The sequence below is a fragment of the Suricata suricatta genome, chromosome 4 (genome assembly GCF_006229205.1).
Source record: "Suricata suricatta isolate VVHF042 chromosome 4, meerkat_22Aug2017_6uvM2_HiC, whole genome shotgun sequence".
Classification (NCBI taxonomy): Eukaryota; Metazoa; Chordata; class Mammalia; order Carnivora; family Herpestidae; genus Suricata; species Suricata suricatta.
This window is the reverse complement of record NC_043703.1, coordinates 58,076,999-58,095,095: the sequence shown is the minus strand read 5'-3', so window position 1 is coordinate 58,095,095 and position 18,097 is coordinate 58,076,999. Positions and strand designations below refer to the sequence as shown.

General features: G+C 39.9%; 1 protein-coding gene across 3 annotated transcripts in view; it reads right to left on the bottom strand.

The window, feature by feature from the left end:
• The window catches only part of TRIM13 (tripartite motif containing 13), a 40,115-nt gene extending 31,168 nt beyond the window's left edge, over positions 1 to 8,947 (bottom strand). For 2 of the 3 annotated variants that reach the window (XM_029936804.1, XM_029936808.1), the window contains exons 1-3: positions 8,875 to 8,929; positions 8,645 to 8,763; positions 7,360 to 7,495 (exon numbers count right to left, since the gene is read on the bottom strand). The gene's annotated coding sequence lies outside the window, so the exon portion shown is untranslated. Of the gene's footprint in view, positions 1 to 7,359; positions 7,496 to 8,644; positions 8,764 to 8,874 lie in introns of all 3 variants that reach the window. The other variant, XM_029936805.1, reaches the window with a different exon arrangement.
• Between the last annotated feature and the right edge of the window lie 9,150 nt (positions 8,948 to 18,097).

Here is an 18,097-nt window from a genome sequence, read left to right as displayed (position 1 = left end):
AAAAGAAAAAAGGTCAGTGTTTTGGATATATTTTGGAATTATCACAGACAGCAAGAACTTGTTATAAATTCAATGAGGGGTCTGAGAGGAAAGAGGAATTCATTTTGGGACCTCGGCACTTTCATCTTTCAGAGCTTGTTTCCCCAGACTGTAAAATGGGGACAATGAGAACATCTCCCTTGTGGAACTGTTGCAGAAGGGGACAGAAGACTTCCAGCCTCACACAGCGCTGGGCACATAGTAAACCCTCAGTAATGTTGGCACTTATTACTGCCCCAAAGATGATTGTTTCCCTGCTTCCTGGGTAAATAGGATTACAAAACTATCCACGCCATGGAGACTGAGGAAACAAAACGCTTTTTGTAGACTGCACCCTCCCCTCCCGAGGGATAGATTTTTACTTTATTTAACAGAATACTTACCATTAAACAGTTTACTTGCACACAGGTACATAAAAGGATTCCTCCCATTTCAAAAGAATCATAAGTCGCCTTTAAGTAGTGTTTGTCCATTCAATACTGAGCAGAAAGAGGAACTAAAGGCTACAAACCTCTGCTGATTAAAAATCAATCCAAATGTAAGAAAAGTACATCTGAAATAATAATGATTTTGCAGGTATTTGCTGCATTTTAATACACTAGGAGCTACAATACCACACTGTCTGGTTCAATACAGGACACCTGGCAACACTGCTTGTCAGTGTAACTCAGCTTTCTGCAAAGGCAACACCAAGCCCTTTCTGGCTGCCTTGGCCTGTCCTCAATTCCCCCTGGAAAACTGTTTTAAACTTAGTACAGATAACATTCTGTCTCTATTACAATTAGCGGCTCCTCTCAATGGGGCACCTGGTTTGGCAGGTGCCTCTGTAGGGTAACCCTGTGTCTTCTTTCAAAACCTCTCAAAGGCAGCCTCCGGGTTGCATGTGAAAAGCTGCCTGTGGTGAACCTAGGGGCTGCTCTGGGACCTTCAGGGACTTTCCTGCTAGCATCTTCTGCCTCACCAGATCTCCCTAATTATTGGTTATCTCCCTGATTATTATACCCCCAACTCATTGGTAGACTAGCCATTCTTCTTTCTGACCCCCCAGGCACCCTGGGAGATTGGTGAGGAGTCCCTAAATCTGAGATGCCTCTCCCACCCTGCCCCATAAGTGAATTCCTCCTTAACTGCTTATTCTACCTAGGAACCTGCAAAGACAACCTTGAATTTGAACTGGAGCTGAAGAATTTGCCCAGTGGTTGGGTCTCTGCTCCATGACCTCCAGACTCAACTGGAAAGACTCTTGCTTCTCAAAGTAGGGTCTTAGACAGACCAGCAGGGAACTTGTTAGAAATGCAGAATCAGGGGCAGTATTCCTGACCTGCTGAATCAGAATCTGTGTTTTAACAAGATGCCCAGGTAATTCCCATGCATCTTCAAGTTTGAGAAGCCAGAGAAGTGAGCTAGCCCCTCCCTTCCTGCTTGCTAGGGAGAATTCTTTTTAGTTTAAGGGACTTTAAGCCCCAGCCTACTACACTGTCCTCACTTTCCTTCCTCCCTCCCTTCCTTCCTTCCTTCCTTCCTTTCTTGATCTCTATATCCAATGTAGGATCCTGGGTTTCATGCTTTATCAACTGGGCCAGCCAGACACCCCATTTCCACTTTTCAAAGATCTGGGAGCTCAGAACTTCCCATACCTACTCTGTTCTGCCCTCTAGCCAGTGGTTTCTTACGGACCCCTTTCCCTTCCATGAGCCCTGTTCCCCCACTCAAGGCTCTACTCCTGGAGCATTCTCTGGAAGGCAGATTTTCTGCTGTGCTTCTCCCAAAGTAGAGCCTGTGATACCAATCCAAGTGCTCCCTCTTCTGCATCTTTTAGAGCTGCCTTCACCTATCCAGTGACAGCCCCTTAGAGCCAGGCCACACTGCACGACCCAGTCTTCAGCCAGATGTGAGAGGTCTCTTGAAGAGCAAGGGACTTGCCAAGGCTTACTCTGAAGGCGAAACCTCCCAGACCTCCCCCGCTGCACGGACAAACCATCCTGTTCCCTTTTCTTGCCATCTACTCCTTACAGCCCCAACAGAAAAGCAGAACACAAGTGAAGGCTACCTTCAGATGGGAACACCCAGGGAAGGAGGAGGACGTGGACCCACAACCAGCCTTGGGAAGAGTCAGGGCTGCTTGGAAAGGCACCAGCAGGAGGAGCAGGTACATTTAAAATGCTCCACACACTTGATTCTTTGAAGGTTTGAGGATTTGACTTTAGGGTTGTTTTTAAGCTTTCCAAATGAGAGGAAAAAATTATCAGAAAACTTTTCTGGACCTTGGAAACCAGAGCCTCTCCTAAAATGGAAATGTAAGGCTTTTTGGCTATCAATCTAGTGGTTAGGTTAATGAACTACACATTCTTTCTCATACCTTTATCATTTATTACACAACTGATTCTCATCCCAAAAGATATATTAAAAGCCAACTTCCAATCTTTTTTTAAAAAAAGTACCATTGGAATGTTATCTTTATTTATTATTAAAATGTCTTTCCAAATTTTTATGTATTTTATTCACCAGAAAATTATTACAGAACTTTTTATGTAGCAAGCACTGTCCTAGGAGGTTTACAAATATTAGCTCATTGGATCCTTAAAGTAATCTAATAAAATATGTACTGTTATTAACTATATAGATGAAGAAATTAAGTCACAAAGAGTAACTTGCTTATGGTCACACGGGAATAAGGACAGAACCAGAATTCACGTCCAGAAAGTCTGGGTGGGTCCCATTCATGTGCTGATCAGTAGACTATGCGGCCTCCGCAAAGGCCTGGGTGTGTGTGTGCGTGTGTCTATTTATATTCGTATTTTAAATTTAATTTCAATTTTAGTTATATTTAAATATAAAATATAGTGTATTTATTTACTATATAATACATATGTGACATATTTTCACATATTTTATATTATATATTTTATGTATATTCTATACACATATAAATCCATAGGAGATAAAGTGTGAAAGAGTTAGAAGGATTCTAGGTGCCGTTTTTCCAAATGGCCACCTTTCCACTTGTTTTGGGAGAAGTATAATTTTTCTGTAGATACAGCCTCTGAAGAGGTCCAGAGGACTAGTTTTACAAACTTCTGCTTCCTCATCTGAGAGATGTGGTAGCTGGACTAAATGAACTATTTTGTTGAGTGTAAGGAGCATGCCAAATTTAAAATTATTAAAATTTCCTGGAAAAATATCCAGGTAATTTTTCTTCTTTAGGTTTGATTCTACCGTAGATGTCATGGCTTAGTATTCCTTAAGCTAATGCTGGATTGTTCTTGTGCCTTTGGACTAAACGTATCACAGCCTTGTTCTGTACAATTGGTAATGTCTTAATGCGTATGTGACAGGTTTAAGTTTAAATTTCTGTAGTCTCAGCTCAAGCCTTGGGTTCACCCAAAAGGTAACGAAGTCTCCAGTAAACAAGCGGGGGCAAAGGAACGGCGTTCTAGCTACTGATGCAAGTGCGCCCTCTGCTGGCCACTTGGAGGCGATGCGGCCTCATGAAAGGACCGATTTCCCTCCTGGGTACAGCCCAGCTTTAGCCTTTCCCCTCCTTCTGTAGCATTCCTACGAAGCAACATTTGTTTAGCACATACCCTGAGCTTAGGGCTCGAGATCAAAGATAAATAAAACTGTCGCAATCTTAAAGGATCTCACAGTCTCCTGGGGCACACCCAAATCAGATCCTTATAATTCAACTTGAGAGTTGAGTCACTAGAACTGGTCCTCATGTACCATAAGTTTGCAACCACAAGTGGCATACAAGAGCCCAAATCAAACAACACAATATAATGCACTTTTGTTAGGGAAAGAGGACTGTGACTCATTCCAGCTTTTTCTCTGTGCACAGAAACAGATGACCTGCCTAGAAGGAACCTAGCTAACCTATGCTCCCTTAGAGACCTCGGCTACCTGGGAGTAGTCCTGACCATCCCCCTCCGACGTGAGTGTGGGAGGGGCTGCAGAAAAAGGTCAGGATGAGAGAGAGAGAGAGAGAGGAAGAATTAAGGATAAGAACAGAGGCCAGGAGGGACGTCAGGGTGACTCAGTCGGTTAAGTGTAAACTGTGGCCTGTGGCTCGGGTCATGATCTCATAGTTGGTGAGTTTGAGCTCCTGCATGGAGCTCTGTGCTGACAGCTCAGAGCCTGGAACCTGCTTCAGTTTCTGTGTCTCCCTCTGTCTCCCTCTCTCTCTCTTATGAAAAATAAACATTAAAAAAACAGGGGCCAGGAGGATACCTATGCATTCCCACATTAAATGAATAAGTGTATTCAAAATATACAACCAAGATCTCTGAATTTTCACAAGGAGATTCTAGTTTACCTTCCCAAACTAGATTTTGTTGAATTTTATTTTTCTAATAGAATTTCTCTGGCCATGTTTTTGAAACTAGGCCAAGAGACTTCCTGACTTTCTAAAATACAAAAATTACCCCTGCTCCTCTCAAATCTAAATCAGACTGTACATACCCAGCAACTCAGTGGAGAAATATGCCAATATACTCAATGGAGTCACTCTGGACAAATTTCTTGAAACCAACACCTAAAGGAACAGCCATCAAAGCTACAAATAGTGGACGTGTAGTTCACAAAGGTGTAGTTCACAAAAATCTATGCAAAAGAAGAAAGAAAGAAAGAAAGAAAGAAAGAAAGAAAGAAAGAAAGAAAGAAAGAAAGAAGGAAGGAAGGAAGGAAGGAAGGAAGGAAAGAAAGAAAGAAAGAAAGAAAGAAAGAAAGAAAGAAAGAAAGAAAAAAGAAAGAAAGAAAGAAAAAGAAAGGGCAATATTGGAACCTGATGAGAGTAGAGGAGAAAGCAAAAGGTGAGAAGGGAGAAAGGAGAAGGTGGGGGAAGCAGAGAGGAATAGGAAGTATGAGGAGGCCCCCGGGGCAGGGGCTGCACCCTGAGGAACATCTTGCATTTGCAATTAAAATGTTAGAAATGCATGTCATTGAAAAAAGCAGGCTAATGAGAGTAGAACTTAAATGTTTTCTCTCTCTCTCTCTCTCTCTCTCTCTCTCTCTCTCTCTCTCTCTCACACACACACACACACACACACACACACACACACACACAGCCAAATATGTGAGAAATCAGGCAACACAGAAGTGCATAGAGTGGAAAGTGAAAACCCCTTACCCCCACCCCCACCTCACAAACAGGTGCCTCTAATGAAAGTGGAAGGGGTGCAGGGGAGGTGCAGGGGGGAGGCAGGGAGCACCTAAGGCAAGTGGCCACACTGACCTGCTGAAGCCCAGCCCTGGTACTTGAGGTTAACCCAAGTGTTTTCAGCCAATGGCTTAACAGAAAATGCTTCGACAGGCTTCCTGCTCCTGAAAATCCTCACCTAATTCTCAGCAAATGTGAGCCCTATTACCAAACAACAAAACACCCCCCCCAATTTTATGCAATCAGCAAAACCAAAACCTACATTTTTATGGATGTCTGAAATGTTAAGAATGTACCTGTGGAGGCACCTGGATGGCTCAGCCAGTTAAGCCTCCAGCTCTTGATTTCAGTTCAGGTCAATCATCCTGTGGTTTGTAAGTTTGAGCCCAGCTTTGGGCTCTGCTTTGACAGCATGAAGCCAGCCTGGGATTCTCTCTCTCTCTCTCTCTCTCTCTCTCTCTCTCTCCTTCTCTCTCTGCCCTTGCCCTGCTCGCTCGCTCTTTCTCAAATAAGTAAACTTTAAAAAATACTAATTTCTTAAAAAGAATGAACCTGTAGAAAATTTAAATATTAGCACATTAAGCTTTGTGAAGTAAACTGAATGAAAGTGGGTAAATGAAATACGCAAAGGTCACTGTCATGACCAAGGAAGCCTGTAGGTAGTAGTAAAAGCTGATCAGAAGGTTGACCTGGTTATATCATTTTTTTATTTAAAAAATTTTTTTAATGTTTACTTTTTGAGAGAGAGAGACAGACAGAGCATGAGCAGGGGAGGGGCAGAGAAAGAGGAAGACACAGAATTTGAACCAGGCTTCAGGCTCCCAGCTGTCAGCACAGAGCCTGACACTCACTTGGCTCAAACCCACAAACGGTGAGATCATGACCTGAGCTGAAGTCAGACGCTTGACCGACTGAGCCACTCAGGCACCCCTGGTTATATCATATTTATGCTTATTTTATCTGCCCTAATTCAGCAGAAGTAGGATGGTAGGAGGTAGGATAAGAGTAGGGAAGAGGGGCGCGTACACTAATGTGTTGTGCGTGGTGATAAATTAAAACATGTTGAATTTCCAGTTAAGTTAGATTTCATAGATCTTGTGGGAAGGTTTAGAAAGTATTTCTCATATAGCTTTAACAAAAATAAAAACTCCTGAAGAATGGTTAGCATATAGTACTTTACCTAGTATATAAATAATAATAAATACTATTTATGTAATACATAATGAATAATATTTATGAGTAAATATAGGCTCTCCATATAATTATAAAGAGTTCTAATCATTCTATTAATAATCCTTTACATCATAGTTTATTAATTATTAAGGTATCAATTTGGCCTTTAACCAGAACATCCCTCTAGGCTGTAGGAAGGACTATAGTGTATAGTGCTGTTTGTATCTCCCAAATTGTGCCTTTGGTTGGTTGGTTGGTTGGTTTATAACCTACTTCATCCACAAGAGATTTAAGACTGCTCAATGCCTTTCACATCAGAAGTGCCAAATTCTATTGAACTATATGCTGCTAGGCTGTGTGTATATGTTTATAAAGAATGTGTAAGAATGTGTGCCAATTACAGCAGTCATTATATTACCAACCAAGTTAATTTACACTAAGAAATTAATGGTCATATAAGTTGATGATGATGATGATAGCATGAGTGGTGTTTTTCCCCCTTGAATTCTAGACATGTGATGTAACAACTCTGACGTATAAGCTACTTTACTGGTTTGCTTGAGTAAGCACTGTCACAGGGACCAGGAATACTCAAACGTGCATTCCATCTGCAGAGCAAGTGGGCAATCAGCCTGGTGAGCAAGGAATCAGCCAAAGGGAGTCCAAAGAATGAAATCACAGTGGCATATGGGTGTGATAGCTTAGGCACCCACCTGACTGTGGGGAGCACCTCACTCCCCTAGAACATCTACATTAGGACCAGATTGGACACTGGGACCAGAAATGCTAGTTGGCAGTCCAAAACGCGAGAAAGGGAGAATCAAGAGGACCGGAAGTTCAGTTTCTACAGCTGAGGAAATATAGAGGATTTTGCAGTTTGTTTTTTGTAAATTGGATATTTTTTTCAAATATAAAACATTTTTCATAGACCCCCTAGAGCCTCCTAGGACCTTGGCATGGAGTCTGTAGTATTCCAAGATAATGGTCCCTACCGTGGCAGCCTCAGCCGGAGGTATGCAGGAACCAGCATTGCTGATGGAGCTGAGGGAGTGGAGGTACTGGTCACTGGGAACAAGCCACAGACGGTATGCCCCATAAGAACAGAGCCCAAACTGTATTCCGCAACACCTGATTCAGAGCAGGCAAAAATAAGTATTTGAAAATGAATGAACAAACTAACAGGTAAACCAGAAAGTCAAAGTAGAGGGATGATAAGCTAACTAGTGTTAAGTAGTAAAAACCACAAGAGATCAGAATCCAGGAAATTAGATTAAGTCTAAAAGACTATAGCACCTGGTAATCAGAATACAGATCTAATCATAGTGGTGGCCTCTTTGCATTTCCTGCTGCATTTGGGTGGCATTAAGTTTCTTGATATTTTTTTCCAACATTTTATTATGCAAATGTGTAAATATATAGCAAAATTGAGAAAATTTTATAATGAATACTGGACACTTATTACCTGGATTCTACCACTAATATTTTACTTAGTTTCTCACACAGCTATTTATTTCTCTATCCAATGCATTTCCCAAGTAAATTTCAGACATCACTATTTGTCCCCCTAAATAATGCAACATGCATATCATTAACTAGAGTTAAAGATTTGTTGGGTTTTTTAACTTTGAAGCAAAATTTATATACAATTAAGTGCAAAATCTTACTTGTAAATCCCCAGGTTTTAACAAATGCCTACACCTGTGTATCCCAAGCCCTTACCAAGATATAGAACACTACCATCACCACAGAAACAACTCAGTTTTTTTTTAACAGTGGTGATTTTCTTGGTAGAGTGAGGGTAGAAGTGTTGAAACTTCAGTGTGGTCTGATTGCAGCTTAAAATAGTGGGGAAAACTTTCAGGTAGTCCTTTACTGGGGAATAAGTAGAACTCTATGAGCATCATCTTCAGAAATGATCCCGGGGCATGTGGGTGGCTCAATTGGTTAAACAACTGATTCTTGATTTTGGCTCAAGTCCTGATCTCACTGGTAATGGGAGGCTCTGCATTGACAGTGAGGAGACTGCTTAGGATTCTCTCTCTCCGTCTCTCTCTGCCCCTCCACTGCTTGTGCATGCACAGAATGCTCTCTCGCGCTCTCTCTCAAAATAATTAAACATTTAAAAAAATGATCTCAAGGGATCCATAGGAATGACTGATTACTAGCTGTCCTTGAATTTCAGTCTCAAAGAAAATACAAGTACAGACAGCTTGTAGCAAAATTCTTTCTTCTGTGACATACTTACACTGACAAACATACAGAAGGAAGAGCACTCACTTGTATCCCACTTGTACCCTTGACAGGTCTGGAACCCAGTTGGCCTGACCCACTGGCAGAGTCCCGACTCTTCCGGATAGCTTTCCGCACTGTTTCTAGGACCCAGACATATTAAATTCCTAAAACCAATAAGCCAATAGGTCTTATTTCCTCTCAGAATTGTGTGCTGAAAACCATTCAGAAAGCTTTCTTAGTATAAATCTTAAGGTAATAAAACACATTTCTATTACCAGAGTTGATCTTCATTTAAGTTGGTATTTTTCTGTGCAACATTTCAGATGTGGCTTTTGGCATCAGAATGTGAAACGTGAGTCACATTTATGTCATACATGGACATTATGATGTCATCAAAATACTGTACTAAAACACACTTTAAAAGCTTTTATTATGGAAATATTCAATTGCATACAAAAGTAGAGAATAGTAATGAATCTCCATGGACTTATCACCCAGCCCCAACAATCAGTTCTTCTAAAATGAATTCAAGATTCACCCATGTTGTGGCATGAGTCAATAGTTAGCTCCACACTGTGGATTACCAGTTTGTTTACCCATTTACACCTTCACTGCTGGTTTAGAGGCAATTATGAGTAAATATTCACCTACACATTTTTGGGTGAACAGAAGTTTTCATTTTAATTGGATAAATATCTAGGAATGGGATTGCTCTGGACCATGTGATAAACGTATATTTAACTTTATAAGCAACGGCAAAACTGTTTTCTGAAGTGGCTATACTATTTTGCATTTCCAGCAGCAATGAATGACAGTTCCTATTGCTAGTTGTCATGGCCAACATTTTGTATTCATCTCTTTGTTTTGGCCATTCTAATAGATGTGCAGTAGTGACCCATTGTAGTTTTAAGGTATGTAACCCTAATGACTAATGATATTGAACACCTTTCCATATATTCATTTGCCATCCACTTATCTTCTTGGGGAAATTTCTTTTCAGATATTTTGCCCATCTTTAAATTGGGTTGTTTTATTATTGTTGAGGTCTAAGAGTTCTTTATATATTTTAAATAGAACTACCATATGACCCAGTAATCCCACTACTGAGTATTCAAAGGATACAAAAACACTAATTTGGAAAGATACACGCACCCCTATGTTTATAGCGACATTGTGTACAACACGGCCTGCCTGTCCATCAATGGATGAGTGGGTAAAGAAGATATGGTGCATGTACACAATTATTCAGCCATAAAAAATTAAATCTTGCCATTTGCCATGACATGGATGGATCTAAAGAGTATAATGCTAAGGGAAAGAAATCAGTCAGAGAAAGACAAATACCACATGATTTCACTTATATGTGAGATTAAAAAAAAACAAAACAAACAAACAAGAAGAGACAATAAAAAAAACTGACTCAACTCGAGAGAACAAACTGATTGCCAGGGCAGGGGGAGGTAGAGGAGGATGGGTGAAGGAGGGGAAGGGGAGTAAGAGCACACTTATCATGAAGAGCACTGATGTGTTGAATCACTATATTGTACACCTGAAGTGGATATAACACTGTATGTTAACTATACTGGAATTAATATGAAAAAAAATTACAGCAGGGGTGTGCGGCTCAGTGAGTAGAGCCTGCAACTCTTGTTGTAAGTTCAAGCCTCACGTTGGGCACAGGGCCTACTTTAAAAACATTATAGGAAAAAAGTTATTTATATATTCTGAATACAAATTCCTCATTTGGTATGTGATCTGCAAATATTTTTGTCCCCATTTACTGCTTGTTATTTCATTCTCTTAACAGATTATTTTGCAGAACAAAAGTTTTTAATTTTGATAAAATTCAATTTTTCAACTTTTTGTTTTATGGGTAGTGCTTTTGGTGTCATATCTAAAAACAGATCACCAAATCCAAGATCTCCAATGGCTTGGAGTTTTCCAGAAGTCTCATAGTTTTACAATAATGTTTACATCTGTTGAGTTAATTTGTGTATGAGTTATATGTCTAGATTTCCATTTGCACATGGATGAATAATTATTCCAGCATCATTTATGGAAAACACTATTTTTTTCTATTGAATTGCCTCTGGAACTTTGTCAAAAATAAGTTTAGCACATTTTTACAGGCTTATTTTTGGCCTATTTTGATCAATTGATAAATTGATATATACATCTATCTTTTTAACACTACCACACCATCTTGATTACTATAGCTTTGTAATAAGCTTTAAAACTGGATGGGTAAATCCTCCAATTTTTTTCTTTTGTGTTGTTATTCTTTTAAAAAATTGGCTCTTCTAATTTCATAACCTTTTCCATATAAGTGTTGAATCTACTTGCCAATATCTAAAACATGTCTGCTGAGATTTTCCTTGGGATTGTGCTCAACATGTGCTTGGGATTGTGCTCGAACTGAGGGGAATTGGCATCTTAACAATATGAGTCTTCCAACCCATAAACACAGCATGTGCTTCATTTGTTCAGGTATTTTCCCTTTGTTTCATCAGTGCTTTGTAGTTTTCAGCAAACAGATCCTGCCCATATATCGTAGATTTATAAATAAGCTGTTTATTATAGGAAGTGCTATTTTAAATGTCTTTTAAATTTCAAATTTCAGTTTTTCATTACTGCTATAAACATCTGTGGGCAGTTTTGTTTTCTGGAAATAAGTTTTCAATTCATTTGGGTAAACGCCAAGAAGCACAACTGCTAGATCGTATGCTAAGAATATGTGTAGGGTTTTTTAAATGTTTATTTATTTATTTATGAGAGAGAATGAGTGTGAACAGAGGAGGGGCAGAGAGGGAGAGTGAGAATCCCAAGCAGGCTCCACACTGCCAGCACAGAGCCCAACATGGGGCTCGAACTCATGAAGTATGAGATCTTGAGCTGAACCAAAACCAAGAGCCAGAGGCTCAACCCACTGAGCCACCTAGGCACCCCTCACAATATGTTTAGTTTTGTAAGAAACTTCCAAACTCTGTTCCAAAGTGATTTTACCATGTGCATTCCCACCGGCAGTGAATGAGAGCTCCTGTTACTCCACACACTCATTAGACTTTGCTGTTGTCACTTTTAGGTTTTGGCCATTCTAACAGGTATATAGTGGTATCTCATTATTGCTTTAATTTGCATTTCCCTGATGACATATGATGTGAAGCATCTTCCCATATGCTTACTTGACATCTGTATATCTTCTTTGGAAGGATGTCTGTTTAGGTTATTGGCTCATTTTAAAATCAGGTTGTTTTCTAATTGTTGAATTTTGTTCTGTTTTGTTTTTTATATTTTTAAAAAATATTTATTTTTGAGAGAGAGAGAGATCATGACCTGAGCTGAAATCAGATGCTTAACCAACTGAGCCACCAAGGCGTCCCTCTAACTGTTGGGTTTTAAGAGTTCTTTGTGCATTTTATTTTTTTATTTTGTTAAAGTTTACTTATTTATTTTGAGAGAGATAGAAGCAGAGGTAGCATGAGTGGGGAAGAGGCAGAGAAAGAGAGAATCCCAAACAGACTCTGTATTTTCAGCACAGAGCCCAATACGGGCTCAAACGCATGAAACCATGAGATCATGACCTGAGCCAAAACCAAGGGTCGGATGCTTGACTGACTGAGCCACCCGGGCACCACAAGAATTTATACATTTTAGATAACATCTTTATGAGCTGTATCTTTTGCAAATATTTTCTCTCAGTCTGTGGCTGGTCTTAACTCTCTTAACATTGTCTTTCACAGAGCAGAAATTTTTCATTTTAATAAAATCCAACTTACCAATTCATTCTTTCATGCATTGTGATTTTGGTGTTGTATCTAAAAACTGAAAACCATATTCAAAGTCATCTAGGTTTTCTTCTATGTTATCTTTTAGGAGTTTTATACTTTCTCCTTTTACATTTATGCCTATGATACATTTTCAGTTAATTGTTGTGAAAAGTATAGGATCTGTGTCTAGAGGGATTGTTTTATATGTGGGTGTCTACTTGTTCCAGCATCATTTATTGAAAACACTTATGTTTGGCCCATTGCATTGTGTTTCCTCCTTTGTCAAAAGTCAGTTGACTATACTTATAAGGGTCTATCCCTGGGATTTTCATTCTCTTCTATTGATCTATTTCTCTATTCTCTCAATAAGATACTATCTCTTTTACTGTACCTTTTTACTAAGTCTTGAAGTGGGGCACCTGAGCGGCTCAGCCGGGTGGGCGTCCGACTCTTGGCTTCAGCTCAAGTCATGATCTCACAGTTTGTGAGACCCAGCCCCACTGAGCCCTGTCTTGCCTGCACTGACAGCTCAGCCTCTGCTTGGAATTCTCTGTCTCCCTCTTTCTCTCTGCTCCTCCCTGGCTTGTGCGCTTCCTCTCTCTCTCTCTCTCTCTCTCTCTCTCTCTCTCTCTCTCTTTGTCTCTCTCTCTATCTCACTCCCTCTCTCTCTGAAAATAAATAAACTTTAAAAAAAATAACATCTTGAGGTTGGGTACTGTCAGTCCTCTGACTTTGTTCCACTTCAGTACTGAGTTGGCTGTTCTGGGTCTTTTGCCTCTCCATCAGTATGTTGATATCCACAAATAAGCTGTCTGAGATAAGAGACTTTTTCTTTCTGAATTCCAGAACTACATTAATTAGGCATTAGGAACTCTATTTTCAAATGCAGTTGGAATATATTATTTTCTGCACTAAAAGTGATGAATAAAATGGAGCAATGTGACTCCACTTTTTTTTCCTTCAGAGAGTTTCTCCATTTTCTCATAAGAAGGGGTCATTAAAGGGGTGCCTTGGTGGCTCAGTCAGTTGAGCATCTGTCTTCGGCTCAGGTCATGATCTCACGGTTCATGAGTTTGGGCCCCACATCAAGCTCTGTGCTGATAGCTGAGAGTCTGGAGCCTGCTTTGGATTCTGTGTCTCCCTCTCTCTCTCTCTGCCCCTCCCCCACTCATGCTCTGTTTCTTTCTGTTTCAATAATAAATAAACAAAAATAAATAAATAAATAAATTTAAAAAAAGAAGGGATCATTAAAATAACCAGAAGACAGGGGTGCCTGGGTGGCTCAGTCAGTGGAGTATGCAACTCTTGATTTTAGCTCAGGTCATGGTCTCACAGTTCCTGAGTTTGAGCCCCCCCACTGACAGCAGGGAGCCTACCTGGGATTCTCTCTCTCCCTCTCTCTCTCTGCCCCTCCCTATCCCATGTGCTTGCTCTCTCACTCTCTCTAAAAATAAATAAACAAACTTAAAAAAATAACCAGAAGACAATGGCGCCAAATCAATAAAAGTGTAGATCAAATGGTCCTTTGGTAACTATTTTTACTCAATTGTAGTTGAGGAATGCATTCATTAAAATGCTAGCTAACACTGTGAGAATCTACCCCAAAACTAAGAGCACATTGTACACACTATAGGTTAGACAATTTAACAACGGATTACATTTACAAAAAAAAAAGAAACCTGCTAGCTAACAAACAAAAAAAATCATATGCTTCTCCTGATGTCCAAGGGCCTTAGTTATGCCATTTATAGTGATCTAGACTATAACTACTGGGTAAGAGTGCTCATGTGGCTTAACCAAAGTAATGGTGACTCAACCAAATTGAACAACAAATCCCAAAGTGGAATGACCTGTGCTCTTCAGATTATATTTTTGTATGTGGAAAAGTATAGGCTACAGAATAACCCACTGTTGGAAATGGAGTTGCTTTTTGGCTCAACTATTACACTCTGTAATTATTGGCAATGACACCGTAGATCAGCAGGTCAGTTTAAACTCCCTTGTGTGGATCATAATGGATTATAGCTTTGCCTTGGACCTCATCCTGGCTGTCTGAAGTAAGACTTACTGATCCCCTTTGGGACTTATTCATAGTCGGCTGAATCTGTGCCCTTGGCAGAGAGGGGTATGATTGAGGTGAAGACTGCAAGGTGGCCTCATCCTGCCTCTTGGAGTCCTGTTGATAGAAGCTTTGATTAAATGCTGAATGAGACAAATTAAATGAATTTGCTCTCAGCCTCTGTGGTCAGATTAATCAGAGTGGCTGATGGAGTGGCATACTCACGTAAAAATTCAAGTTGGCCAAGAATGTGTTATTGTGGGCTGAGGGGTGGATTGTTGAGAGAGGCAGTCTGCCATGGGCCCTGAGCGTCCCTGCATGTTCTTGCTGGGTATGCCATGAATGCAAAGCTTTGACCATTCTTTACAGGGCCCATTTCTGCCGGCTGTATCTTGGGCTGGGGTAATGTCTCCTCTGGCGTTCACTTACTATACAAACAATGAGTCTCCTAAACTCAGTATTTCCTCTAATGCAACTCAGTGCATGCCCAGGCATCCATCACGGGCCCTTTGTGTCACTTCTGTAGGACTTGTGGGGAATGGGGAACAACACAAAGGAACATGAAGCTCTGAATACACTACTTTTGCTGTGAGCAATCAAGTCCTTTGTCTATGACTCAGGAATTTTGTGTCTTCTGCCAGCATCCATAAAACAGGAACAGGCTGACGTAAAATCCCAAGGTTTGCACAGTTCTTGATAACACTATACTTGGATTTGGCTGATAGTGTTATAACAGAGTCATTTAACTTGTTCTCTATGTTCATATTTCCTATAAACTGGAAGCCAAACCTAAAAATTTCACCAGATTCAGCTTCAGCTGAATATTTCAGGCAGAAATACTCTACATTTGTGCTGTGTTCTTCCTCTTGCCCCACATTAGGAGACATAGTGTCAGGTTTTCTACTTTTAGTGAAACTAAACTTACTCAGCAGAGTTAGGTGGTTTCAGTACATTATAAAATTTCCCATCAACATTTCAGCTAATAGTTTGAGCATTCATTGGTGATCATTGCCTGGATCACTTATTTCATTAGTGGACTTTAAAGGGTGACATTTAAATGGTATCACTCATCCTACATTTATTCACTGTAAGTCTTTGGTGAAGGGAAACTTTCATCAAATAATTGGTTACCCTAAAGTCAGTTCAGCCCTTTAACCTAGGTCACTTCTTCGGGCCCCTTGTTTCAGGGACCCTACTGTACCAGTAGGTGACTGAGGGGACTACTATACCAGTATCAGTCTACATTTGTGCTCTCACTTTCATGGTAGATATATATATATGTGTGCATATATATATATATATATGCACACATATATATATATAGTATACATATATGAACGTTTTTATTTAGCTCTTATTTCAAAATGCCCAACATAAGGAGATGATAATATTTAAGTGTTTATTTGAAGTTGTGTTTCATAACTTTTCTCACAAATCAAGTAACCATTCTGCCAATTTCCTTTTCTAGGAAAGTAATGAAACCATCAATATTAAGTGTACATTTTACAGAGAAATTCTGATAAGGCAAAAAAAAATATCATATTTCTGATATTTAAGGGAAATGTTAGAAAAGCATCATACTGTGATTGGAATGTATTTTTTTAATCTTCTAAAGGATAAAAGTCTGTGGGAAATGGATAAACTGATATATATAATACTAAAAAGTAGGTCCCATTAAAAAAAAACCAAACTTCTGATACAACAATAGAGTGGATAATTCTCACAGACATTGAGTAACAAGTCCAAATACAAAAGAATACATATGTTAAGATTCTGTTTATAAAAACTCCAACAACATAAAAACTGATTAATGGCAAAAGAAGTCAGAATAGTAGGTATCTTCGGTGTGTTAAGAAGTTTCAGGGGAAGGGGTAAAGGGAAACTCTGAGATGCTGGAAATGTGCTGGAGTTAATGTAGGGGATGATTACATAGGTCTATGTTTATAAAAACTCTTCAAGTTATGTACTCATATCAATGCATTTGATGTATTTGACTGCATGAATTAGTTTCCTATTGTTGCTGTACAAGAAACCACAAATTTAGTGGCTGAAAACAACACAAATTTGCTATGTTAACAATTATAGAGATTAGTCAAGGGGCCCCTGGGTGGCTCAGTCAGTTGAGCATCCGACTTCGGCTCAGGTCAAGATCTCATGGTTCATGGGTTTGAGCCCCGTGTCAGGCTCTGTGCTGACACCTCAGAACCAGGAGCCTGCTTCAGTCTGCCTCTCTCTCTGCCCCTCCCCTGCTCACGTTCTGTCTCTGCCTCTCAAAAAATAAACATTAAAAAAAATTGTAGAGATTAGTCTAAAATGGGTCTGCAGGGCTGCATTCCTTCAGGATGTTCTAGGGAAAAACCCATCCCAAGGCTTTTTTCCAACTTCTAGAGGCCACTTGCATTCCTTGGCCCACATAACGCCAACCTCCGCTTTCATCTCCTTCCCTGTCAGACCCTCCTGCTTCCCTCTTATAAGAAGCCTTCTGACTAGTTTGTCTCCCTGGATAATCCAAAATAATCTCCCCCTCTCAAAATCTTTAATCACATTTGCAAAGTCCCCTTTTTTAGAATATTTTTAAAGTTTATTTATTTTGAGAGAGAAAGCACATGCAAGCAGGGGAGGGGCAGAGAGAGAGGGAGAGAGAGAATCCTAAGCAGGCTCTGTGCTGTCAGAGCAGAGCCAGACACAGTGCTCAATCTCACACACTTTGGGATCATGACTTGAGCCGAAATCAAGAGTCAGATGCTTAACCAACTGAGCCACCCAGGTGCCCCAAATGAGAGCTCTTTTTTAAGCTGAAAGAAAATAAAAACAACTTCATTAAAGTGAAAGATAGTATCATGGAATTTATTAACAAACTTACGCAATTTACAAAAACCTTTTGTTCAAGATTTTTCCATTTCCATCCTTGCAATTAATAGATAGAAATATGCTTAATGATGCTGAATTGGAAATGTATTGCTCTTGACTATTATTTTAAAAGGCATGATGAATGGACTTTAAGATTTTTTTGAATTTAAAATACCAAATTGGATACTTTATACATTTGAAATGAAATGTAGACCATGTTAGGCAACTTAGCAGAAATTATTAAAACATAATTTAAAAAAAAAGAAAACAGAAGGGGCCACTTGGTGGCTCAGTTGGTGAAGCATCAGCATCCAACTCTTGATCTCAGTTCAGGGTTATGAGTTCAAGCCCTGAGCTTCACGCTGGGCATGAAGCCCACTTAAAAAAAGAGAGAGACACATGAAACAATGCTCAGCATCACTCATCATCAGGGAAACACAAATCAAAACCACACTGAGATACCATCTCACACCAGTCAGAGTGGCTAAAATGAACAAATCAAGAGACTATGGATGCTGGCGAGGGTGTGGAGAGACGGGCACCCTCCTGCACTGTTGGTAGGAATGTAAACTGGTGCAGCCACTCTGGAAAACAGTGTGGAGGTTCTTCAAAAAACTATCCATAGAACTTCCCTATGACCCAGCAATAGCACTGCTAGGGATTTACCCAAGGGATAAAGAAGTGCTGAGGCATAGGAGCACATGTACCCCAATGTTCATAGCGGCACTTTCTACAATAGCCAAATCATGGAAAGAGCCTAAATGTCCACCAATTGATGAATGAATCAAGAAGATGTGGTATATATACACAATGGAGTACTAC